This window comes from Manis pentadactyla, chromosome 1, assembly GCF_030020395.1.
Source record: "Manis pentadactyla isolate mManPen7 chromosome 1, mManPen7.hap1, whole genome shotgun sequence".
NCBI classification, from domain to species: Eukaryota; Metazoa; Chordata; class Mammalia; order Pholidota; family Manidae; genus Manis; species Manis pentadactyla.
Window position 1 is genome coordinate 104,653,500 of NC_080019.1, and position 27,040 is coordinate 104,680,539.

Genomic DNA, 27,040 nt, shown 5'->3' on the forward strand with positions numbered 1-27,040 from the left:
AGAGAAAGGCTGAGATGAAGTTTTAGGGCCTCTGCATAGAGACATGCCAACAACAGCATGGGTAAGCAATGACATTAAAGGTAGTAACAGTAGCAAGAAGAGTAAGTTCAGGGAAATTAGACAAGAGAGAACAGTGTAATAACACAGAAACTGAAAAGGAAGAAAAATGAAAAAAGAATGAAATCTGATAAGAAATAGTATAAACTAGAAATTTTTGTCTACTGAAAGATTAAGTAGCTTGCAGAGGGAGAGCAGTTTGCTGCAAACATGATAACATAAGAGGACATGTGTGAGTGAGTTAGTAGAATCAGTGTAAATGTCAGGCTTGAGGTGAGAACATTGGACTAAGAAGTAAAGGGATAGACTGAGACAAACACCTAATTTTCAGACCAGATATCTGTTTCCATCTCACTAAGGTAGAAGGATGGTTAAAATGGACTCAAAATTGTACAGTTGTCTTATCTGTTTGTAATTAGGTTGAGTACATTTTATTATAAATTATTCATACTTCAGCTACTTAGAAATTCTCAAATTATTCATTTTATCTAAGCCCTAGTTTAAGAATACTAAAATAGATATCGATATTTAAGGATGGTGCCACTTTCCTGCTAATAACACTTTAATTTATCATAGAAACCAACTGTGCAGTTGGGTCTAAGTTCCTTCCTTTGCTCTAGAATATTGACCATTTACTATTTCTTAGAAGTAACTTCCACCCCATTCCATCAAAGTAAATAGGATATTTTATTTAGTGACTTTCTTTATCAGTGTCTGGCATGTACTAGACACTCAATTAATGTTTTTTTTATAGAATGAAATATTGAATCATTTCTCAAGCTCCTGCAACTTTTCCACACTATGTATTAAAAACTGTTACTTAAGGGATCACAAAAACATTACTAAATTTAAGTAATATAGTGATTGTGTTTTCCTTCTTGACTGAGTTTTCTAAGTCCAGAAATTTAAGCTGGTTTACCTCTGTGCAAATTAAATAAACTAAAGAAGAAAGGGTTTTCTTGCATTTTTATAATTTCAACCTATTTTTCAAAATTCACTTCAATTGAACTGACCAGTCAAGAGTAAATTTGATGTTTGACCTAAGTTAACATGATATGCTTTATTTTTCAAAAAAAATGTAGTGAAAGTAGCACAATTGATTATAATAGTTGTTAACTGCAGTTTAAGAAAGGCCTAAACTCAAATTAGAAAGAAATTAAAAACAAAAGTGAAAAAGTGATTAGTTATGTTTTAAAGCACTGAATTTCATGGAATATTGCTTCACCTGTCAGTTTAGATGATTAGGGAATAGTGATTCCATCATTGTGTTCATTGTCCAGATAACTTCTCCTGGTAAATATATCTTCCTGTGATCTGGGTACAGTGTAAGTTGATTTAATGATTTCACAATGTTTATAAAATTGTATTTGTGGGGGAGGAGCCAAGATGGCGGCGTGAGTAGGACAGCGGAAATCTCCCAAAAACATCTATATTTTTGAAAATACAACAAATACAACTATTCCTAAAAGAGAGACCAGAAGATACAGGACAACAACCAGGCTACATCTACATCTGCAAGAACCCAGCACCTCAAGGAGTCAGAGCAGGGAAAGAGAGGGAGCCCAGGACTGCTAAATACCCAGCCGTAGTCATCCGCACCGGCAGCGCAGACATAGAGTGTGTGGTGTGCTGGATACTAGGGAAACAGTACAGTAAAACCTGTGAGTGGGTCCCCACAGCTGGCACCCCAGGACAAAAGAAAAGTGAGTGCTTTTTGAAATTCTTAAAGGGACAGGGGCCTCACAGCTGGACGGAAGCATCCTGGCACACTCAGCCCAGCAGCAGGGAATCCAGGGAAACTCCGGGCACCCTAACACCCTGGGAGAAAGGGCAGCTCTGAGGCCCCACATGGCAATAAACAGCCTCCTGCCTGTTCTCCATCTGGCGCAGCCCCGCCGAAGCGAAGCAGCAGGATGAAAGCGGCCACACCCACAGCAACTGCATGTGGAGCTTACTCCACAGCAGAACCAGCAAGAATCAGGGACGCCATCTGAGCACAACTGCCCAGCACAAGCTGCTAGGGGTCACTGTTCTCACAGGAAAGGAAGGCCAGAAGCAAGTGGAGAGGGACTTGGTTCTCCCAGCTGACACATGCACAACTGCCCACAACTACCTCTATCACCATGAAAAGGCACAAGAATTTGATCCAGACCAGAATAACCCAGACATCCTCCCCTGAGAGGGAACCTGGGGAGACAGATTTAACCAATCTTCTGGAAAAAGAATTCAAAATAAAGGTCATAACCATGCTGATGGACTTGCAGAGAAATATGCAAGAGCTAAGGAGGGAGAATACAGAAATACAACAACCTCTGGAAGGACTTAAAAGCAGGATGGTAAAGATGCAAGAGGCCATTAATGGAATAGAAATCAGAGAACAGGAATGCAGAGAAGCTGATGCAGAGAGAGATAAAAGGATCTCCAGGAATGAAAGAATATTAAGAGAACTGTGTGATCAATTGAAACAGAACAATATCTGCATTACAGGGGTACCAGAAGAAGAGAGAAAAAGGGATAGAAAGGGTATTTGAAGAAATAATTGCTGAAAACTTCCCCAAACTGGGGGAGGAAATAGTTTCTCAGACCATGGAAGCACACAGAACTCCCAACACAAGGGACCCAAAGAGGACAACACCAAGACACATAATAATTAAAATGGCAAAGATAAAAGACAAGGACAGAGTATTAAACACAGCCAGAGGGAGAAAAAAGGTCACCTACAAAGGAAAACCCATCAGGTTATCATGAGACTTCTCAACAGAAACCTTACAGGCCAGAAGAGAATGGCATGATATATTTAATGCAATGAAACAGAAGGGCCTTGAATCAAGGATACTGTATCCAGCATGATTATCATTTAAATATGAAGGAGGAATTAAACAATTCCCAGAGAAGCCAAAGTTGAGGGAATTGGCCTCACAAAAACCACCTCTACAGGGTATTTTAGAGGGACTGCTCTAGATGGAAGCACTCTTAAGGCTAAACAGATGTCACTAGAGAAAATAAAATCACAGCAAAGAAAGCAGACAAACCAAATACTAACTAAATGCAAAAAATAAAATCAACTACCCACAAAAGCAGTGAAAGGAAACACAAAAGAGCACAAAATAAAACACCTAACATGCAAAGAATGGAGGAGGAGGAATAAGAAGGGAGAGAAATAAAGAACCACCAGACAGTGTTTATAATAGCTCAACAAGTGAGTTAAGTTAAACAGTAAGATACTAAAGAAGCTAGCCTTGAACTTTTGGTGACCATGAACCTAAATCCTGCAACGGCAATAAGTACATATCTTTCAATAATCATCCTAAATGTAAATGGACTGAATGCACCAATCAAAAGGCACAGAGTAATAGAATGGATAAATAAGCAAGGCCCATTTATATGCTGCTTACAAGAGACTCACCTCAAACCCAAAGACATGCACAGACCAAAGTCAAGGGATAGAAAAAGATATTCCATGCAGACAACAGGGAGAAAAAAGCAGGTGTTGCAGTACTAGTATCAGACAAAATAGACTTCAAAACAAAGTCACAAGACATAAAGAAGGACATTGTATTATGATAAAGGGGTCAATCCAAAAAGAGGATATAACAATTATAAATATATATGCACTTAATACAGGAGCACCAACATATGTGAAACAAATACAAACAGAATTAAAGGAGGAAATAGAAGGCAATGCATTTATTTTAGGAGACTTCAACACACCACTCACTCCAAAGGACAGATCCACCAGACAGAAAATAAGAAAGGACACAGAGGCACTGAACAACACACTGGAACAGATGGACCTAATAGACATCTATAAAATGCTACACCCAAAAGCAACAGGATACACATTCTTCTCAAGTGCACATGGAACATTCTCCAAAATAGACCACATACTAGGCCACAAAAAGAGCCTCAGTAAATCCAAAAAGATTGAAATTCTACCAACCAACTTCTCAGACCACAAAGGTATAAAACTGGAAATAAATTTTACAAAGAAAGCAAAAAGGCTCACAAACACATGGAGGCTTAACAACATGCTCCTAAGTAATCAATGGATCAATGACCAAATCAAAGTAGAGATCAAGCAATATATGGAAACAAATAACAACAACACTAAGCTCCAACTTCTGTGGGACTCAGTGAAAGCAAATTGGAAAAGAAGAACAAATGAGGCCTAAAGTTAGCAGAAGAAGGGACATAATAAAGATCAGAGATTAAATAAATAAAATTGAGAAGAATAAAACAATAGAAAAAATCAATGAAACCAAGAGCTGGTTCTTTGACAAAATAAACAAAGTAGATAAGCCCCTAGCCAGACTTATAAAAAGAAAAAGAGAATCTACACAATTCAACAAAATCAGAAATGAGAAAGGAAAAATCATGATGTACCCCACAGAAATACAAAGAATTATTAGAGATTACTACAAAAAACTATATGCTAACAAGCTGGAAAACCTAGAAGAAATGGACAACTTCCTAGAAAAATACAACCTTCCAAGACTGACAAAAGAAGAAATAGAAAATCTAAACAGACCAATTACCAGCAATGAAATTGAAGTGGTAATCAAAAAACTATCCAAGAGCAAAACTCCCGGGCCAGATGGATTTACTGCAGAGTTTTATCATACAGAGAAGACATAATACCCATTCTCCTTAAAGTTTTCCAAAAAACAGAAGAAGAGGGAGTACTTCCAGACTCATTCTATGAAGCCAGCTTCATCCTAATACCAAAACCAGGAAAGACACCACAAAAAAAACAAAATTACAGACCAATATCCCTGATGAACATAGACGCAAAAATACTCAACAAAATAATAGCAAACCGAATTCAAAAATACATCAAGAGGATCATACACCATGATCAAGTGGAATTCCTCTCAGGGATGCAAGGATGGTACAACATTCGAAAATCCATCAACATCATCCACCACATAAACAAAAAGAAGGACAAAAATCACATGATCATCTCCATAGATGCTGAGAAAGCATTCAACAAAATTCAGCATCCATACATGATAAAAACTCTCAGCAAAATGGGTATACCTCAACATAATAAAGGCCATATATGATAAATCCCAGCTAAAATCATACTGAACAGTGATAAGCTGAAAGCTTTTCCTCTAAGATCGGGAATAAGACAGGGATACCCACTCTCCCCACTGTTATTCAGCATAGTACTGGAGGTCCTAGCCACGGCAATTAAACAAAACAAAGGAATACCAGGAATCCATATCTGTAAAGAAGAAGACAAACTGTCACTATTTGCAGTAGACATGATATTGTACATAAAAAACCCTAAAGACTCCACTCCCAAACTACTAGAACTGATATCGGAATACAGCAAAGTTGCAGGATACAAAATTAATACACAGAAATCTGAGGCTTTCCTATACACTAACAATGAAGTAGCAGAAAGAGAAATCAGGAAAAGAATTCCATTCACAATTGCATCAAAAAGAATAAAATACCTAGAAATAAACCTAACCAAGGAAGTGAAAGACCTATACCCTGAAAACTATAAGACATTCTTAAGAGAAATTAAAGAAGACACTAAAAAATGGAAACTCATCCCATGCTCTTGGCTAGGAAGAATTAATATTGCCAAAATGGCCATCCTGTCCAAAGCAATCTACAGATTTAATGCAATCCCTATCAAATTACCAACAGCATTCTTCAATGAACTGGAACAAATAGTTCTAAAATTCATATGGAACCACCAAAGACCCCGAATAGCCAAAGCAATCCTGAGAAGGAAGAATAAAGTAGGAGGGATCTTGCTCCCCAACTTCAAGCTCTACTACAAAGCCAGAGTAATCAAGACAATTTGGTACTGGCACAAGAACAGACCCACAGACCAGTGGAACAGAATAGAGACTCCACACATTAACCCAAACATTTATGGTCAATTAATATACGATAAAGAAGCCATGGACATACAACGGGGAAATGACAGCCGCTTCAACAGTTGGTGTTGCCAAACTGGACAGCTACATGTAAGAGAATGAAACTGGATCATTGTCTAACCCCATACACAAAAGCAAATTCAAAATGGATCAAAGACCTGAATGTAAGCCATGAAACCATAAAACTCTTAGAAAACATAGGCAAAAATCTCTTGGACATAAACATGAGCAACTTCTTCATGAACATATCTCCCCGGGCAACAGAAACAAAAGCAAAAATGAACAAGTGGGACTATATCAAGCTGAAAAGCTTCTGTACAGCAAAGGACACCATCAATAGAACAAAAAGGCATCCTATAGTATGGGAGAATATATTCAGAAATGACAGATCCAATAATGGGTTGACATCCAAAATATATAAAGAGCTCACACACCTCAACAAACAAAAAGCAAATAATCCAATTAAAAAATGGGCAGAGGAACTGAACAGACAGTTCTTCAAAGAAGAAATTCAGATGGCCAACAGACACATGAAAAGATGCTCCACATCGCTAGTCATGAGAGAAATGCAAATTAAAACCACAATGAGATATCACCTCACACCAGTAAGGATGGCTACCATCCAAAAGACAAACAACAACAAATATTGGTGAGGTTGAAGAGAAAGGGGAACCCTCCTACACTGCTGGTGGGAATGTAAATTAGTTCAATCATTGTGGAAAACAGTATGGAAGTTCCTCAAAAAGCTCAAAATAGAAATATCATTTGACCCAGGAATTCCACTTCTAGGAATTTACCCTAAGAATGCAGCAGCCCAGTTTGAAGAAAGACAGATGCACCCCTATGTTTATCGGAGCACTATTTACAATAGCCAAGAAATGGAAGCAACCTAAGTGTCCATCAGTAGATGAATGGATAAAGAAGATGTGGTACATATACACAATGGAATAATATTCAACCATAAGAAGAAAACAAATAGTACCATTCGCAGCAACATGGATGGAGCTAGAGGGTATTATGCTCAGTGAAATAAGCCAGGTGGAGAAAGACAAGTACCAAATGATTTCACTCATATATGGAATATAAGAACAAAGGAAAAATTGAAGGTACCAAACAGCAGCAGAATCACAGAACCCAAGAATGGACTAACAGTTACCAAAGGGAAAGGGACTGGGGAGGATGGGTGGGAAGGGAGGGAGAAGCGGGGGAAGAAGAAAGGGGTCCTTACGATTAGCATGTATAATGTGGGGGGTGGTACAGGGAGGTCTGTGCAACACAGAGAAGACAAGTAGTGATTCTACAGCATCTTACTACGCTGATGGACAGTGACTAATGGGGTATGTGGGGTGGACTTGGTGAAAGGGGGAGCCTAGTAAACATAATGTTCCTCATGTAGTTGTAGATTAATGATACCAAAAAAAAATTGTATTTGTTAAAGGTAAACCAACCAGGCAGGCCCTAGTAACCCAGGCGTGGCTCCAATCAAGGCAACGCATACCAGGAACCTTGCATGCCCTTCACCCACAGGACATAATTGCAATCCATGTGCTACCACTCCTTCACCCGCAGAGCTCACATACTATTGCATTCTGAAATAGCTATACCTGTTGGCTCCTCCACCCCTGCGTAAAGAACTTCCCCTAGAGCATGTGTTGTCACAAAAAAGCAGGTGTTAGCCAGCCTCCATACTGTCAAACTTCCCCCCAGTTCTCTATTGTGACCCTATTATGACTCACCCTTCTCAAATATTATGATCATATGATTGGGAATGTCTCTACTTTGAATGAAGCCAGGGCCTGGCACTATTGCCTTTGTTCATGATTTTCCCAGCTTTCAGCACTCATAGCTATTTTAATTACAGGCACAAATTTAGGTGCAAAAAGCTTAATGCAATATGTTAATTATGTGACTGTATTGCAGCTCCTCTGGCCTAGTGCTTTCTCTGCGTGGCTCTAAACTGATCTTGAGGTCTCCATATTGTTGATGTTTTATCATTACCTAACATATTGGTATTTTATGATGGTGTTAATTCAAAGATAATTAAAATCACATTGTTCAGTTTAATTATGACCAGAGGCTCACGAACAGACTCATAATTTTGTATTGAATAATGAATTAATTACAGCAAATAATATAAATATCCTAGGTTATGCAAGCAACATTGTGTCTGCAATGTTAAATAAATCGTCAGTACCCATTTGCTTTAATTTTCATCAATCAGCTGTGAATCATTTTACTAATAGATCTTGTTTTTTGAGTATGAGATCATTATTATGGGAAATAAAAAAAAGATGATTAATGTATGGACTCTATCTTCAGGGAATTTATAATCTAGTGGGTAGATGTATCAAATAAGCTATTAGCTTAAAATATAAACACTTAAAAAAGAGACCAAAAAACAGGCATGAAAAGAAGAAATTGTATCTCCTCTAAGGTTTCAAGTGTCAGTGACTAGAGAATTAGGCATTAACAAAACAGACACATCAATAGAAGGAATTGATTTTGTGGGAGAGGAGGGGAGGATGAGTTTGGTATTGAATGTGTTAAACTTCAAGTGTGAATGACTTGAATATTGAGATATACAGCTGAAAAACCAGTTATCTTTTCAGTAATTAAAGACTGGCAATGCTTGGATTGGATTTTGAAGTAATAGTTACCATTTTTTTTTTTTGGTCTCAGGATTCCTTTATACTCTAAAAATTACTGAGATCTCCAGAGAGGACCTTCTTTATATGAATTATGTCTATCAATTTTTACAATATTAGATCTTGACACTGAGAAAATTTTGGAATCAGTATTAAATAATTTAAAACAACAAAGTCTTCTATGTCAATATATGAAAAAAATCACATTTCTGGAAAAAGTAAGTAGAGTGGTATTTGAAAAAACTGTGCGTTCTGCTGTATTTGTGTGGACTTTTCTATAAATGCCAATTAGGTTAACATGGTTGATAGTATTGCTCAAATCTATATATTTACTGAGTGTGTAATTATTCTATTAATTATTGTGAGAGGGATATTTGAATATAACTGTGGATTTGTCTGTTTTTCCTTGCAGTTCTATTGGTGTTTACCTTGTATATTTTGAAGCTGTGCTAAATGTGTAAGCATTCAGGATTGATAAGTCCTCTTGAAGAATTTAAACCTTTAACATTATGAAATGACTGTGTTTGCCCTGCTATTCTTTGCTTTGAAAAATGCTTTGATATTAATACAATGACTCCAGGCCTTTCTAAATCAGTGCTAACGTGGTGTGTCTTTTTTACATCTTTTAAGTTTTAACCCATTTTTCTTTATATATTTAAACTGTGTTTCTTGTTGGCCACATACAGTGGAAGTTGTTTTATATTCAATCTGATGATCTCTGTGTTTAATTTGGAGTATTAAGAACACTTGCCTTAAGGGCCATTAGGTTTGGTTGATACTGGTAGATTTAAATCTGTCATTTGCTATTTGTTTTCTATTTGTCTCAGCTGTTCTTTGTCACCTTTTCATTTTCTTTCTTTTTATAGATGAACTATATACTCTTGTGATTCTATTTTACCTCCTTTTTTGGATTGTTAGCTATAATTGTTTTTTTTTTAATGTTAGTAGTTGTTTTATGGTTGACAGTATACATCTTTGGCCTATCATAGTGTACCTGCAAGTGATTTTATACCACTTAATATATAATATTAAAACCTTACAATAGTATACTTTCATTTCCTCCTTCCAGACCTTTATGCTATCATACATTTTCATTTTATGTATGTTGTAAACCACTTTGTGTTAGTAATTTTGCTTAAACAATTTTATTTTAAAGAGATTAAACAAAATAAGAAATGTTTTAGGTATTTACACATGTAGTTACTACCTCAATGCTTGTCATTCCTTTGTGTAGATTCAGATTTGTACCTACTATCATTTTTCTTTTATCTAAAGACTGCCCTTAATACTTCCTTCAGTATAAGTCTGCTGGTGGTAAAAACCTTCAGTTTATATACCTGAAAAAGTTATTATTCTTTCTTCATTTTTGAAAAGGATTTTCATTGGTTACAGGATTCCAAGTTTATAGTTTATTTCTTTCAGTAATTTAAAAATTATCCTTTCTTGTCTTCTTGCTTGCATTGTTTCCAGTAAGAATCTGCTGCCTTACTTTGTCCCTCTATACATAATGAGTTACTTTTCTCAGACTACTTTAAATATTTCCTTTTAATCACTGGTTCTGTATGATATATTTTGGTATAGTTTTCTTCATATTGTTTGTGTTAATGTTTGTTGAAGTTTCTGTACCTGTGAGTTTTAGTTTTCATTTAAATGTGGGAAAAGTTTGGCCAATATTTCTTCAAATAATTTTTTCTGTGCCTCTCCCTTTACTTTCATTCAGGGACTCCAATTACATATTTAATAAGTGGCTTGAAGTTGTCCTAAATGCAATCATGCTGCATTAATCTCTTAAATGCTCCTTTCCTTCTTTGTTTTATTTCAGATAGTTTCTATTACTTTGTCTTCAAATTCACTTAATTTTTCTACAGCAATGTCTAATCTACTATTAATGCTATACAGTATATTTTTAATTTCAGTCATTGTGGTTTTCATCCTTAGAAGTTCAATTTAAGTATCTTCTTTCTCTTCCATATCTCTACTTAACATGTTCTGTCTTTCCAATAGGTTTTTGAACATATGGAATAACTGCTTAAATATCCTAATATGTTAATTGTTATAACTGTGCCAAATATGATTTGGTTTTGATTAATTTTTCTTCTTCTTATGGATTATATTTATCTGGTATCTTACAAGACTGATAATTTTTTATTAGATGTCAAACACAGTAAAGTTTACCATGTTGGTTCCTGTATATTTTTGTATTACTCTATATATTCTTTTCTTCCCCATTTATTGAGATCTTATTGACAGATAACACATAAAAATTTAAAGTATACAGTGTGATGATTTGATACACACATATATTGTGAAATGTTTATCATGATACAGTTGATTAACACACCCTTCACCTCAAGTAATTACCATTTTGTTGTTGTTATGGTTAGGATATTAGAGTTTTACTCTCATAGCAACTTTCAAATATACAATATTAACTAAAGTCACCATGCTCTACATTCAATTTTGAGAATGTATTCATCATCTAACTGAAACTTTATACTATTTAACCAACATATCCCCATTTTCCCTACCCTCAACTCCTGGTAACCACCATTCATTCTACTCTTTGTTTCTATATATTCAACTTTTTTTTTTTAATATTCCACATATAAGTGATACCATTCAGTATTTGTCTTTCTCTGTCTGGCTTTTTTCACTTAGCATAATGTCTTCCAGATCCATTCATGTTAATAAGTGGTTTGAAGTTGTCCTACAACTCAGTCGTGCTGCATTAATCTTTTAAATGCTTCTTTCTTTCTTTGTTTTATATCAGATAGTTTCTATTACTTTGTCTTCAAGCTCACTTAATTTTTCTACTGCAATGTCTAATCTTCCATTAGTGCTATACAATGTATTTTTAATTTTCATTCATTATATACATCATTCATATTTATGTCCATTCATATATGTATATCACATTTTCTTTATCCATCCATCCATCAATGGACACAACTTAGGCTATTTCCATGTCTTGGCAATTGTGAAGACAGCTACAATGAATAAGGGGGTGTAAACATCTTTGTAAGAGTGATTTCATTTCCTTCAGGTGTACCCCCAGAAGTGGGATTGCTGAATTATATGGTAGTTCTATTTTTAATTTTTTGAGGACCCTCCATATTGGCTGTACCAATTTATATTCCCACCAACAGTGCACTGGGGTTTCCTTTTATCCACATCCTTGCCAGTATTTGTTGTCTCTTTTCTTTTTGATAGTAGCCATTCTAACAGGTGTAAAGTGATATTTCACTGCAGTTTGATTCACATTTCTCTGATGATTAGGGATGTTGACAATCTTTTCATGTAGTTGGCCAATTATACATCTTTTTTGAAAAAAGAGTCTATTGAAGTCTTCTGCCCGTTTTTTAATTGAATTTTTTATTTTGGGGGGGGTTTGAGTTGTGTAAGGTAATTATATTTTTACATATTAACCCCTTATAAAATATATGATTTGCAAATGTTGTCTCCGATTCCCTAATTGCCTTTCATTTTGTTGATTGTTCTTTATGCTGTGCAGAAGCTTTTTAATTTGGTACAGTCCCACTTGTTGACTTTTGATTTTGTTGCTTGGGTTTTTTAATTTCATTTCTAAAAAGTCATTGCCAAGCCTGATGTCAAGGAGATTTTTCTGTTTTCTTCTAGGAGTTTTAAAGTTTCAGGTCTTACATTTAAGTCTTAATCCATTTCAAGTTAATTTTTGGAAATGGCATAAGACAGTGGTCCAGTTTCATTCTTTAGCATGCAGATATCCAGTTTTCTCAGCACCATTTATTGAAAAGAATGTCTTTCCTCAATGAGGATTCTTGGCTCTCTTGTCAAATATTAATTGACCATAAAAGTAGGAGTTTATTTCTGGGTTCTCAGTTCTCTTCCATTGGCCTATGTACCTGTTTTTATGTTAGCACCATACTATTTTGATTAAAGTAGATTTTAATAGGGTTTGAAATCAAGAAGTGTTTTGCCTCCAGCTTTGTTCTTTCTTTAAGATTGCTTTGGTTATTTGGGATCTTTTGTAGTTTCCCACAAATTTTAAGATTGCTTTTCCTATTTCTGTGAAAAATGCTTTCAGAACTGTAATGGGGTCTGGTTGGCTCTATTGATGGCTTTGTATGGTATGGATATTGTAACAGTATTAATTCTTCCCATCATGAACATGGGTATCTTTCTGTTTATTTGTGTCACTTTCAGTTTCTAAATATCCTGATTTCTTTTTCTGGGATGCAGTTAAATTATTCAGAAACAGTTGGATCCTTTGGATATTGCTTTTAAGATTTGTTAGGCAGGGCTGAGACTGTGCTTAGACTAGAGCTATTTTTCTGTTATTGAGGCAAGATTTTTCTGAGCACTCCATGCAATGTCCTGTGAATCATGAGGTTTCTCCATCTGGCTTTTGGAACAGCACTATTTCTAGTCCCCGTGACTGTTGGGCATTATTATTTTTAAGTCTTTTGGTTGTTTCTTCCTTAGTCACTGGTAGTTTCCTCATTTATGTTCTGATTAATACTCAGCTGAATATTTCATGAGTACCCTCTGAAGATCTCTGGGGCTCTCTCTGCAGTTCTCCCCTTTCTGATGGTCTTCCCAGGAACCCTGGCTGTCTCATGTCTCCCCAGATATTCAACTCTATCTCCTCAACTCAGGGAGTCCAAAAGGCTCAGACTCAGTTCCCTTTTCCTAGGCAACAGCCTAGAAATTGCTTCAGAACAGGAAGCTGGAGCAATTGTAGAACCTACCTCTTTTTTTTTCACTTTGTTAAGGATTATTGTCCTTCATTGCCTGACCACCAGTGTCAGGTAAATTATTATTTCTCATACAGTGCTTTCATTTTTTTGTTGTTTTAGTTTTTTCCTCTAACCTCCATTTTAACTTAAAGGTGGCTTCTTTGAGATAGGAAAATTTTGGTAAGAAAGCAGCACCTTCAACCTCATTTTTTCCAGCAGTCCCATAGAATTTTCTGTGGCAAAACACCCATCTTGTCTCTTGCTTTTGCTGTGCCTCTCAATTACTGTTCCCATTTCCAGTAGTAATTATTGTATTTGTCAGAAACCAGGAGCTGCAACAGACACTCATCTAGTTAGTTTGAGGAAAAATTCGTTTATTATCAGGGAGTTATCAATACAATTAAAAGGGTTAGAAAAGCTAACTTTAGTGAGCTTCTAGCGACTCTTAGGCCAGAGAATAACATCATTTTTATATGAACAGGAAAGCAACTGCTACTCCGGCAGAGAAATATTGGATCTAGAAGTGCCAACTACAGAACCAGACTGCCTTTACCATAATCTACATCAATAAAGTGGATTCCTCATGTCCTGTGTCTGTTCCCTTACTCATTTCTTAATTCCAATTCATAAGGTAGTATATTTCATTGAGAAGTGTTTAATATAATGATTAAAAACATGGAACTTAAAACCAAACTGTCTGGGTTTAAATTCCACCTTCACTGCGTTGCACCTCTCTGTGCCTCCATCTTATATCTATAAAACAGAGAAAATGTTAGTGCCTTCACATCAGATTGTGTTGAGGATTAAATGTTAAATGCTTAGTAGAGTTCCTGTCACACACACACAGAATGCTAGATAAGTGTTAGGGAAAACAATGCTTCTGCTGTTAGCAGCAGCAACGGAGTCTAGCTTTATGGACTTTTCAGGATAAAAAGAACCACCACTGGGATGTCAGAATATCTATATTCTGTATTGGGTCTCCTAGTTCTAGACATAAGAACAATTGTATAGTCATTGATGGATATGTAGATTTGATATGGATATAGATATTAATTTGGGTATATTTGGTTTATGAAACTCAAACAGCTACATTTCTGAAAGTAAAACACTATGGACCAGTGCCTAAATTCAGTGAATTCACTGAATTCACAAAAAAAATACTGCCATATGTGGACCTATTCTCTACATGGCATTTCTCATGTTTAATTTTCTTCCTCCCTTTAACCATAACTGTATCTAGGTTAGGTAATAATAACAGGGTATGACTGAGAAGAATAGGGAGATGAGAAGGACTGTGCCCCCTGAGTATGAAAAGGGAATGTAGAAGGGATGAGAAAATGAGAATAAAAGGACAATAGCTCTACATGGTTTTAAGAATATGCATTTTTGTAAACTAAATAGTTCCAGTTGGTAACAGTTTAACAGTGGAAACTAACATATAATTAATTACAATTTAGCATGATGATTGTAATTGTATTATACAAGATTCAATGGGAACAGAAATGTATTTAATCTTAGAGGCTATCAGAACTAAGTATACAAAAAAGTGACTCTTAAGAAAGTCATTGGTTTTGAGGAGATTTAAGGATCTGCAGGGTCAAGATATTATAAGATACTATTATTAGTACTGAGTTTATTGATGAGAATATCAGATAAAAGAAATCACCTTTTTAAGCAGGAAAAATAAATGAATATAGGAATTAAGGAATACTTTATGGGGAAATACGAAAACTGTCACAGGCAGTACAGAAGTAATTGCTAATGCAAATATTTATGGCAGCTCAAAAAGTATGTATGTGTTAATGTTATAAATAAATGACTTATGTCAAGTCATTACAATGATACAGTGGCAAGCAAAATGAAATCTAAATAATGAAAAGAAAACCAAACCAAAATAGTAATGAAGTTTTAGTCCAGAAAAATCTTCTATTTTAGATGGATTTTTTTATACCTGTTAATTGACCCAAGGAAACATTGTGACACTGTACCGGCTGCTGCCGGTATTTCTTTTTTTTGCTCTTCACATACAAGAGGTTAGGGTCAGCAGACCTGCTAGAAAATAATACTAGGATGATGAATAAGCTTACAGATTGCTCTTAATCACACAAGGTGTGTTTCATCAAATGTAAAGATGTTTTTTCTTTTTCTGGGAAGAGTATCATAAATGATGCAAATGAGTGAATTAGCATAACCATTCTGGTATAAATAACCAGATAGTAACTTATTGTGGTAAAGAACTGACAGGAAATGAAAAAATACTTTTTTTCTTAAAATAATTAGGAACACTAAAAAAACTTATTTGAAGATTCACAACATGAGAAAGGTAAGAGTAAAGAAAATTATTCTCCCTCTCTTTCTGTCAGAACTGAATCCTTCTCTCATCAGCGCAGAGTGTAAAAACTAGAGCAGCGTGAACATTGGAGCTAGAGCTCATCAGGGCAGCAGTTTGGGGACTCAGTTATGTCTCTGGTTACCATAAACTTTCTCATCATATCCCTGTTCGTATTTCTAAATCTCCAAGTTGGGTCCTATAGATTACTTATTGTTTATTTTACTTATTCTAAATTTTATTTATTGTACATAATGACAAGATTTCATAAAAACTGTATTCTCAGTTTTTTTTTTAATCTGGTGGGCACTTTTAATCACACTGATGGTCTATCTCATGTCACTGTCCTTTCTTTCTTCCATGTCTCTTCCTTCCTTCTAATACAATTGTCTGAATTTGCCCACGGCTCCTTGCTCCCAAATATCTCCTACCTCCTTGATTTCTAGAATCCTCTTGATTCTCTCAAATTCACCTGTTTTCAACAAGTTGTCATTTATGTAAAGTATTATGCCCAGATTGATGAGTTTTGATGATTGTACAAACTCATGCAACTACAACTCCAGGAAAGATAGTCTTACCCCAGAAACTTCCCTCATGCCCCTTCCTATTTAGTTTACCACATTCAAGAGGCAATCAAGAAGTATTCTTTTAGTACTGCATATTAGTATTGCATCTTCTTAGCTTTTATATGAAAAGAATAAAATAGTGTGTACTCTTCTGTGTCTGGATTCTGTCATTAAATCCAATACTTTTGATATTTATCCCTGTTGCTGAAATAGCAATACTTTGTATATACCCATGTTATACTGGGTTTGAAATGATGTTTCATTATAATTTTAAGTTGTATTTTTCTGAATGTTAATGATGTAAACAACCTTTTTGTGTGTTTATTAACCATTTTGTATCATCTTTTGTGAAATGAATGTAAAGTCCTTTGACCATTTTTAATAGATTATCTTTTGATTATTGACTTGTAAGTTTTTATATTGAGTTATTTTTCTGATATGTATTTTGAAATAAATTTTCCTCATCTGTTGATGATGTATTTTATTAATGGTACCTTTTCCCCCTCCCAGTTTTACTGAAATAAAATTCACAAATAAAATTATAAGATATTTAAATATAAAATATGACTCGATATACATATACAGTGTGAAAGGATTCTTAGTGGTAAATTTTAAAGTTTAAAATATTTCATTTTAATGACTTGAAATTTATCAATCTTTTTTCTTTTATAATTTATCCACTTTATGCTGTGGTTAACAAATCTTAGCTTAAAGAGTGATGTCAGAAAGATGGCAGAATACAAGATCTCCAGTCTTTGTCCCTCACAGAAACAATAATTTGTCAGAAATTCACAGAAAAAAGTACCTTATGGGAGCTTTAGGATCCAAATAGGAAGTTGAAAAACTTCAGTGGAACCCAAGAACAAAGAGGGCCATTTTGAAAAGGTGGGCCCATGCCCAGTTGCCAAGCTTGCAGATTGTGGTCCTGGTTATAGACCTGGAAACAGCTCAGTCCCCCTGTGGACTCAGCTATAGCACTGCTTGGCCTTCACCCTGCCACAGCACCATCTGCCAAGAGACGAGGAAGGAGGCATACCCACCTGTGTCTCAGGTAATGGGAATGCCGACCTCAGTCCTGGCTGTGACCTCAGCATTACTGGCCAGATAAGGACACTAAAAGAAAAGAAACTTACAGGCAATATCTCTGATGACTATAGATGCAAATATCTTCAACAAAATATTAGCAAACCAAATTTGGCAACACACTACACAAGGATCATACCATGATCAAATGGGATTTATTTGTGGGATGCAAAAATGTTTCAATGTATGCAAATCAATAAATATGATGTACCACATTAACAGAATGAAAGATAAAGCTCATATGATCATCTCCTGTTCATATTTCTAAAGAGGCAGGGAAAAAAAGCTTTTAACAAAATTCAACATTCTTTCATGATAAAAACTTTCAACAAATTAGGTAAACAAGGAAAGTACTTAAACATAATAAAGGCCACATATGACAAGCCCATTCTAACATCATAGTGAATGGTGAAAGGCTAAAAGCTTTTCCCATAAGATCAGGAACATTCAGTGTCATTCAGCACTTCCATTTTACATAGAACTGGAAGTCTTAGAGCAATTAGATTAGAAGAAAAAACAAAAAGCATCCAGATCTGAAAGGAAGAAGTATGATGTTACCATTTTCAGATGAAATAATCTTATGTATAGAAAACTCTAAAGATTCCACCAAGGAACTCTTAGAACTAATAAACAAATTCAGTACAGTTGTCAGATACAAAATAAACATACAAAAGTTAGTTGCAAGTGTTGGTGAGGTTGTGGAGAAAGGGGAACCCTCCTCAATGACACTGCTGGTGGGAATGTAAATTGGTTCAACCATTGTGGAAAGCAATATGGAGGTTCCTCAAAAAGCTCAAAATAGAAATACCATTTGACCCAGGAATTCCACTTCCAGGAATTTACCCTAAGAATACAGCAGCCCAGTTTGAAAAAGACAGATGCACCCCTATGTTTATTGCAGCACTATTTACAATAGCCAAGAAATGGAAGCAACCTAAGTGTCCATCAGTAGATGAATGGATAAAGAAGATGTGGTACATATACACAATGGAATATTATTCAGCCATAAGAAGAAAACAAATCCTACCATTTGCAACAACATGGATGTAGCTAGAGGGTATTATGCTCAGTGAAATAAGCCAGGATGAGAAAGACAAGTACCAAATGATTTCAATGATATGTGGAGTATAAGAACAAAGAAAAAACTGAAGGAACAAAACAACAGCAGACTCACAGAACCCAAGAATGGACTAACAGTTACCAAAGGGAAAGGAACTGGGGAAGATGGGTGGGAAGGGAGGGATAAGGGGTGTGGAAAGAAAGGGGGCATTACAATTAGCATGTATAATCGGGGGGAGGCATGGGGAGGTCTGTGCAACACAGAGAAGACAAGTAGTGATTCTACAGCATCTTACTATGCTGATGGACAGTGACTGTAATGGGGTTTGTGGGGGGTACTTGGTGAAAGGGGGAGCCTAGTAAACATAATGTTCCTCATGTAATTGTAGATTAATGGTACCAAAAAAAAAAGTCAGTTGCATTTCTATACACTAACAATCTAACAGTGAGCTATCTGAGAAAGAAAAGAAAACAATCCCACTTCCAATCACATCAAAAAGAATAGAATTACCTAGAAACAAATTTAACCAAGGATGTGAAAGATCTCTACACTGTAACTATGGGTTTCACTGAAACACTGATGAAAGCAATTGAGGAAGTCGCAAATAAATGGAAAGACATCCCATATTCACAAATTGGAAGAGTTAATATTGTTAATATGGATATATACTACCCAAAGTGATCTGCAGATTCAATGCAATCCCTATCATAATTTCAATGACATTTTTCACAGAAATAGAAAAAGAAGCCTAAAATTTGTGTGGAACCAAAAAAAGACCCTGAATAGTCAAAGCATTCTTGAGCAAGAAGAACAAAGCTGGAGACATCATGCTTCCTGATTTCAAACTATTATTACAAAGCTATAGTATTCAAAATGGTCTGGTACTGGCATAAAACAGACACATAGAGCAATGGAGCAAACTAGAGAGTCCAGAAGTAAACCTACACTAATTTTTGGCAAGGGTACTAAGAAGATGTAATAGGGAAAGGATCTTCTTAATCTTGGCAATAAATTGGAATTGGAGAAAATATTTGCAAACCATATATCTGATAAAGGATTAATATCAAAACCACATAAGGAGCTTATGTAACTCAATGGCAAATAACAACAACAAGAAAAACAATGTAAAACAAAATTAACCCAAATTATTTTAAAAAAGGGCAAAGGAACTGAATGGCTGAATAGACATTTTTCCAAAGAAGACATACAAATAGTCAATAGGTACAAGAAAAGTTGGTCAACATCCCTAATCATCAGGGAAATGCAAATCAAATCACAGTAAAATATCACCTCATACCTGTTAGAATGTTCACCATCAAAAAGATAGATAGCAATTGTTGGTGAAGATGTTGAGAAAAGGGAGCCCTATACACTCTTAGTGGAATTGTAAATTGAAAACAGTAAAGAAAATAGTAATATGGCAAATATAATATAGAAAATAGTATCAAAGTTCCTCAAAAAAACTTGAAATAGTACTACTACATAATCTAGCAATCCCACTTCTGGGCATATATCTAAAAGAAACAAAATCACTGTTTCAAAGAGATGCCTTCTCATATTCATTGCAATATTATTCACAATAGCCAAGACATGGAAACAGCCTAAGTGTTCATTGATGGATGAATGCATAAAGAAATTGTGATACACACACACACACACACACACACACACACACACACACACACACATGCACATTGGAATATTTTCAGCCACATAAAAGAAGGGGATTCTGCCATTTGTAATCACATGGATTGAACCTGGAACATAATATGTTAAGTAAAATAGGTTAAACATTGGAAGACAAAAACCATATAATCTCATTTATATGTGGAATCTAAAAAATGTCAGACTCATAGAGGTAGAGTAGAAATGTAGTTGCCAGGGGTTGGGGCACAGGATGGCGGGGGCTGCGTGGGGAGATGTTGGTCAAAGGGTACAAACTTTCAGTTTTAAGAGGAATAAGTTCTGGAAAGCTAATGAACAGCATGGTGACTATGGTAAATAATACTGTATTTATATTTGAAATATGCTTTGAGGGTTGATCCTAAGTGTTCTCACCCCACACAAAAAAGTAATTTATGTGAGGCAAGCCTTTGTTTAGGGTTCATTTTGTCCCACTACTGAGTACATACCATTTTGAGTGCTTTACTTAATGTTCCATGAATTCTGAGGTTTTTTACTATCTGCTAAGAATAAACGATTCCTGCCCTGTTTAGCACCAAAAATTGTTCTGCCCATTCCTTTCGGTTGGTTTTTCTTCCAGGTCTTACATAACTTTTTCAGAACACAGGTGCTCATGATCACTCAACTGAAGACTCCAGAGGAAGCCTCTGTAGATATCTAGAGCTTTGTCTCTGTGCAGTTCTCTTTTCTAGCTTTCTTGGCCTGCCTTGTTTCCCCATTTCCTCCACACAGAAAGATCTTTACTTCCTGACTATAACCAGGAAACTCTCTCCTGGCAGTAAACAGGGAAATTTCAGGCCTCACCGTCTTTGTTTTCTCTTTCAGGATTCACTGTCTTGCATTGCCTGACATCCGATAACTGTTACCCATTTTCAAAATGTATTTGTATATATATGTAATCCACTAACTTTTCTGGGAGGGAGTTAGATATGATTTCTGTTACTTCATCTTGGACAGAAATAGAATTTCTCCTGCTTCTTTTTGATCTCCTGCTCATTTGATCTCCCTACTTTCCACTGGCTGAATGAAGGGAAAGTCAGTGGACAAGAGAACCAGTTGATATGCACAATTGAGGTTGGTCTGAAGGGAGATAGAGCAGGGTAGAAGGTCAGGGAGGTGATCTCAAGAGGAAAACAGAGGATATCTAGCATAAGTTACCAGTGTGATTTTTATCTTAACCACTTAAGAAAAGTTGTTCTTGTAAATAAACTGGACTAATTACCTTGGCCTCATTCTCTCTAAGCATCCAAAGACTTGGCAACATAGGATAAACTAAATCATTCTATGGCTCCATAGATCTGAAAATATTTACACGTTTTTATTCCAGTGCATTATTTTGAGTATATAATCATTTGGGCCATTTGTTCACTTGTCTGTTTTAAGTAATAGAGAAGATATTCTATGAATCCAAAATTTAAGAGTTTAGTCTCTTATTTTTATTTAGCAACTCTTGAATATATGCACTCAAGTTCAATATATGCATTCAAATAATAATAATATATATGATTTATTAAGGAATATCTTTGTAGATGGTACATAATATATTATTTATAGAAATTTTCTGGCTTAATCCTAATAATACCATTTTAAGATAGTTATTATTTTAATACCTAAATTGTAGATGAGAAAACTGAAATTAAATGGATTTAGTATATTCACAAGGATCATATAACAAGTAATGGTGCTTGGATTCAGGCTCTGGGTTTCTGACTCAAAAGCCTGCTCTCTTGTTGCCTCTTTCTGTCTCGATAAAAGAACAAGGAACAAGTAACAAGTTCAGAGACTGTCTTCATTGTTAAAATCCAGGAAAAAAATGAAGAGGAAATTATTCACATTTTCAATTCCAATATGAAGGTTAACCCAATGTTCCTTCAGGCAACTTGCCCAGACTCGAGGCTTTCTCGTCTGTAACTGGTTCTTTCACTAATCTGGCACCTCTCTCATTTCGAATGATGAGTCCACTTTCAACATTTCACTGTCAGTGAAAGAGAATTTGAAACAGAGAATATCGAGCTTCAAGCCTTTTATTTAATTACAATTATTGAAATATTTTCAGGAATAAAGGCTACAAAAAAATAAAGGAAGGATTGCTTGGCATTTCAAAATGGTACCATCTAAGTAAAGATAAAAGAATGCTATTTACAAATCTTCCTCAAGACAAATGCACACTATATTTCAAGGATGTTTTTCATCTTAAAACTGAAATGCTTATACCTGTTATCTACCTACTATTGCATTAGAAGTTGGTGGGGGGAGGGGATGTGAATCCAGCTTTGACTGCCCATGCATTATTATGCACAGATGGATAGAAGCCAGCTCCTTCATTAGCATTATATGACCTTACTGATCTATTTACTGGTGCATGGTATTTTCTATCTCTCTGCTGGAAAGAATCTGTAGAGTGTGTGTATATGTGTGTGAAAATCAGAAATAAAAGGAAAATAATAGGGTGGATGGTGAATTAGAGAAAACAGCCTCTTTTTGGATCTGTAATCATAGGGCAAGGAGGAGAAGGGCCTTTGTCTTTACAGCTAAGTCCCTAACAGTTGTCACCATCTGCAACAGACATCAAAATAAATGTCTCAAACAAGTCATAGGACCTGATTCCAGCAAACAGGATGTAGATTTCATATATTAATGAATTCTGTCATGGGAGACTTTCTAGAAGTGATTCCATTTTGGGTGTATATTGATCATATTGTAGCAAAGTAGAAATTTGATGGAATGTACTCAGAGATCAAATATATTTTATGGTCTTAAGACTTTTATGGGTTAATAAGTAATTTCATCCATATTACTATGAATTTGAGATGCTGGTAGAAATTTCTGACTGTCATTAAATACATAGCATATTTCTGGCCCTTCCACAATTAATAAATAAAACAAAATTTTAGAATTGCGGTATTTAAAAATCATTACATTTAACAATTCCTCTTACAGATGAGAAAACAGAGACTCAGAGAAATGAACTGACTTACTAATGGTCCCAGAGCTATTTGTTGTAGACCTGGTTATTAAACCATGGGGATTTAATCCAGTGCTCTATCTTCTACATGCTAAAAGATAAGTGTAGTTAATGGTAAGCAAGAAGGGGCTATGATGTTTACTTCTTAGAACATCACTATATTATATTAGCTTTTAATATTGTATACATTTTCTTGCTCCACCACTATATTGGATTAACTATTATCTTCTCCCCAGAGGTTATATGAATGTTGCTTCATTTTTGTTACTTTGAAATTATCATATGGAAAGTACTTCATATATTTCTATATTTTACATTTTTATATATCAGTAAAGAGATCAAATAATTTTCAAAAACAAAGCATGGGCTTACAAGAAGCTTGATGCTTATCTAGATGTTTAATAGGTTATACTACTAAAAATATACAAAGTATAAAGAAGATACAGTTTCACAGTTCAGTTGTGTTACTAGCTGGTTATTTCTGAACACTCCACATCAATAGGTGGTTTTAAACCTTCTAAGCTATAGATTTTGCTACCTGAAATAAGGGTTCTTGATAATTTATGATGATCCGGCAACTGACATGTCACCTGAGGGGCCATCTGACCTTTGAGTTCTATATATTGTCTAGCAGACCTCAGCTCAACTCATGCCCTATGCAAATCCAGAGTCTCCCAAGGTTTCTCCAGATTAGCAAAGGATTCACGTTCTCATGATCTCCTCTGTCACTTGAAATAATTCTACATGCTACTGTCTTATAAAACACAACTCCCTTGCCCATTTCCACCCACAACTACAACAATGATCTACTACATCCTCTCCCAACAAAACATTCATGTCATGGCATGGTAAGGTAATAAAGAACCTGAGTAATGGGAAAGGTGAAGTGGTCTCCACCTATCATGGAATAAACACTTGTAAGACTGAAATTAGATATCTTCTGTAGTCCTGTGGGTTCTCGTCGGCTCCCTTCCATGCAGCACTTCCATCCTTCCCAAAGTCGTCTCTTCACTGTCCCCAGTTGCCTCCTCACCCTCCCTTTCCCTTATCTATCTGAAAGGAAAAAGTAATCTTTCCTTGTCTCAAAATTCCATCCTTTGCTCTGAAGTCTTTGGAATACCCTTGAGCTCTTCTACAACAAACGCTTGTGATATTTTTTTCTAACCAAAACAAACGCAGTACTCTTACTAGCAATTCTGAGATATATTTTCAGATAATCATTTATTTGTCACATTTCCAGTTCTAAGGTACATATAAGGAGGCTACAAGAAGGCTAGGTATCTACAGTTAGCTTATGAGAGACCCCAAAATTACTAGGAGACTATATTGGAGCAAATTATGAACCTCTAGATCTAGGGGAGAAGAGATAAAATAGGGTTTGCCAATGTCCTTTCGTCTCCTTGGATATTATTCAAGGTATAATTTTATTAAGGCTATTGTGTTTAATAATTTTAACTTAAATTATCTTAATGAAAACTTTTACTCTTATGAGAAGTATATGGCATTTCATAGTTGCTAAGTTATTTTATATATATCATTTCTCTTGAGCTTTATAAAAACCTTCTAAGACAAATAGATGAGGAAATATCATTAGTTCAGTTTTGTAGATGTCGAGTAAGCGGTTTTGGAAATGAGACTTTAACTTTCATCCTTCTACATTTAGCTATCCAAATTTAACTGCTCTTCTGTATCTTACTGCACTACTTCCTAAATGGTGACTGCCCTCTAATTCAGTCTTCATTTGCAACCAAAGAGATATTTTAAAAATCCAGATCTGCACACCTCCTATCTTTTATTAAATTTCTTTAATACCTTTTCTTTGCCTGTAAAATTAAACTCAAAGTGGCTTATAAGGTCTTGCACGCTCTATCTCTGAGTCTCTCTTCATCCTTTTTCCCACTCTTCTCAGTATTAAAAGCCATGTAAACTTTTTGTATATCTCACTTATAACAAACTCTCTTTTAGGGCCTTTTTACAGGTTGTTCTCTCTCCCTAGAAAGTGTTCCCTTCTGATTTCCCACCTCCTTCTACTAATCATTTTATCACAAATTGCCTTACCTTTGAAGTCTGGGTTAGGTATAGCAAGCTATACTACACTTTGGCACCAGACGCTGTAATACCACTGCTTTTTTATTCATGTTTCTGCTAGTAGACTTTAAGTGTTAAGAGGGCAGTGGCCATAATGGTTAAAAACCTTGCTGAATGAATTAATTCAGGTGTCAGCAAAAGACACCTGTGGCCCAGATGCAATCCACAAGCTAAGAAGTTTTTAAGTTTTAAAGGATTTAGCAAGAAAGAGAGAAAGAAAAAAAAGGGGATACTAGGGGAAGAAAGAGGAGGAGGAGGAGAAGGACATACATGGCCTCAAAGCTAAAAAAAGTAGTTTATCGTCTATCTTTTTACAGGAAAATGTTTGTTGACCTCTGAACTAATAAAGGAAACAATGAAGATACTTGTATTTCAAATCCTTGACTCTTTCAACAAACCAGAGTCCTCCTTAAACATCTTCCAAATATCTTTAAAATCTTCTCATTATAGGGAGAAAGTTACCAGGCCTGTTACATGTGCATTCTAAACATCAGTTCACTTCATTGATTAATAGCAATAATAAAAACCTCTGATGTGTACTGCCAGGTAAAAGTGGCTGCTAGTGGCATTAACCAGCTTCATGAGACTGATTCAAAAGAAGTTGCCTCATATCTGCCAAAAGTATGATGAGCTTGGCAGACTACACAAAAACATGCAAGAAACTGTTTTTGAGAGCAAAATCAACCTGGTAATTTAGACTCTCTTATGCTTTGTTTCCCAAAATGTTTTATACATCAATTGAGAGCCCATATGCAAAAAAGAAGAAACAAAGCTTTCATTTTGGTTGATGACACATCTTCTACTGTTTTTACAAGAAAAGTGTGGTCTAGGTAGTTTTCAAAGGAGGAAAACAGCTTTTTATTTCTGCTGCTTTTTAATATGTTTTCAAAGTTGTTATTTAAATAGCTGGCATTGTTAAGGTCTATTATGCATTCAATAATGTGCAGTTTTATGTATTTTGCCCTTAGCAACCATAGTTTCTTTCTTGTCTGCATCAAAATGAAGATATTTATGCAAAGGTTTTCACTTTCCAATTTTTCTCTCTACTTAGCAAGTTTGCTGCATGTTTGCTGATTCTCAAAAACATCAATTTACAGATGCAGTGATTAAATAAAATAGACTCACATTGGTAATTGATAACTAGATTTTGAGAACATATTGGTCCCAGTGTTTTTTTGCAAAATCATGTAAAGATAAGTTAGTATACATAGTCTTTTCATGACAAAGTGTTTTAGTAGGCATTGGACACTACATTATCAAAGATTTTTGTTAATTTTCTTTATAATATTTATAAATTTACTTACATGAGTTACTGTCATTGGAAAACTATAGCTCAACAATTTTACAGTGCAGTTACAGAAAATGTATCCTTTTGTTCACTGGGTTACTTATTGAAAGTCAATCATCTTCAGGGTGTGATCTACTCTCTCTGCCTAGCAATAGTATTAGCATTCTGATGGACAGTGACCTACTCAAATCTGGGTTGTCGGGGTTGGTAGGAAGGGACATGGTATTTGAGAAGAGGGATGAAATAAACTCTGTGCTGAAAAATCTAGTAATTTACTTTTATATTTGGGATAAGTAAAATATTGATTGCTAATAGCCTTAACATATGTAGTCAACTAATAAGAGAAATAAGAATTCCTGAGTTTATTTGTTTAAATTCTCAGTTAATTTCTATATATTACTTGCAATAAGTGGTATTTTAGTCTAGAACCCCTATGGTCAACCACAGTCAGTTCCCTGGCAGGTCTTTTATTGGGAAGTCACAGAAAATGCAGAATCTATTACTGACTTTGTTCAGAAGCACAAATTATACATCCACCATTCAGAGATTAGTTGCAGATAGGGCTTGGAATACCATAACTGATTTTTTAATAACATTCATTTCATTTAATCAATCAAATAGCATTTTGGAGCACCTAATACATTCAGGATATTTCAAGATAAAT